This window comes from Orycteropus afer, unplaced genomic scaffold, assembly GCF_000298275.1.
Source record: "Orycteropus afer afer isolate SDZICR_OR568_19922 unplaced genomic scaffold, OryAfe1.0 scaffold00310, whole genome shotgun sequence".
In the NCBI taxonomy this organism is placed as follows: domain Eukaryota; kingdom Metazoa; phylum Chordata; class Mammalia; order Tubulidentata; family Orycteropodidae; genus Orycteropus; species Orycteropus afer.
This window is the reverse complement of record NW_006921897.1, coordinates 1,631,071-1,632,597: the sequence shown is the minus strand read 5'-3', so window position 1 is coordinate 1,632,597 and position 1,527 is coordinate 1,631,071.

Here is a 1,527-nt window from a genome sequence, read left to right as displayed (position 1 = left end):
CCCCCCCTTGAGATCTATCCTCACTCTTGCTCTGCTGTGCTCTGTACAATGGGGGTGGGAAGACCCTTTCAAGCTGTTTCACAGAGCCCCACATTCGCTGGCTTTAGACTGGACCTAGCTAATGGAAGGCACTAGGCTAGAGTCCTGGAAGAAGACAAGGAAAGCCAGGGAATTTCAACCTCAGGCTGCATCTCCAACAGTGGCTCAGTTGCTCCTGACAGGCCCACTGGGATTCCCACTTCTGCAGGTGGCCAGGCCATAGGCTCCAGGATCTTCACCTTCTTTTGTCACCAAAGCCTACGGGTGGTTCTGGCTTTCTGATCTCTGGTCTGCTTTCCATACAGTCCATAGTTGACTTGTAAGCTCTTTCACCACCTTGTCATCACTTCCTATCAACTTCCCTGTTTTATAAACATGGAATGGTCTCTTTTCAAGTTTGAACCTTGACTAATGCTCTTGGCTTAAGAACTATCTTTACTTACACCTTTCTCAGATGATGAAAATACCACAAGTGACAGTGGGGAGACCTAAGGCTACTGTCATTGCCTTATCTCTATTTAGGCAGAATAAAAACACTGTACCTATTTGAGTATGAGACTGCATTTTCTACATACATTACTCCACTTAATCTTCATAATATCACTGTACATTATTACTCCTGTTTTAAAGATGAGAAAACTAGAACTTGACAATCTTAAGTAACTTTCTCAGGGACATAAAGCAAGATGCTGAGTCAAATATCAAACTTCAGTCCTTGGACTCCAAATTGTTTTTGTCACTGCATGTCTTCCTTTGTTTTGCTAGTTAACACAATGTGTGTACCTATGTGCACATGTATGCACATGCACACCTGTTTTGTTCCTTTGACTGTAAACTATTGGAATATTGTTAGGTACCATCAAGTTGTTTCAGAATCATAGTGACTCTGTGTACAACAAAATGAAACACTGCCTGGTCCTGCACCATCCTCACAATCATTGCCATGTGTCATAGTTGGAGCTGTGTGTCAACTTGGTTGGACCACAATTCTGTGTGGCTTAAGCTGTTGTGATGTGGTTATTCCCATGATGGGATCAGATGATTGTTTTGAGCAGGCAATCTGTTGAAAGGGAGTTTCCCTAGGGGTGTGGCCTGCTTCCAATATATCCAAGGACATCCTGGGAAGAGAGACATTCTTCTGTGGATCGGGATTCTGTTGTGTTGCCTACAACTGTACATGAGTGAACAGTCCACCATTCGGCCTGGAGATCTTGGATTCGTCAACAGCCAGTGTACTGCCTGCCAGCCTCAAGCTCCTCAGACCCTGTGGTTGCAAGAGTTGGGAAAAGCCTCCAGCTTGACGTTTAATCCAGGAACTTTGGACTTTCCAGCTTCTGTAAGTGTGTGAGCCATTTACCTAAGGTAAATTTCTCTCTATATATAAGCTTTTCCTTGGAAGGAAGGTTGGGCAATCCTACTTCCGTAGTGATACTGCCTCGGAAACCCAAGGAGGGGTCGCTATGAGTCGGGGCCGACTTGACAGCACAT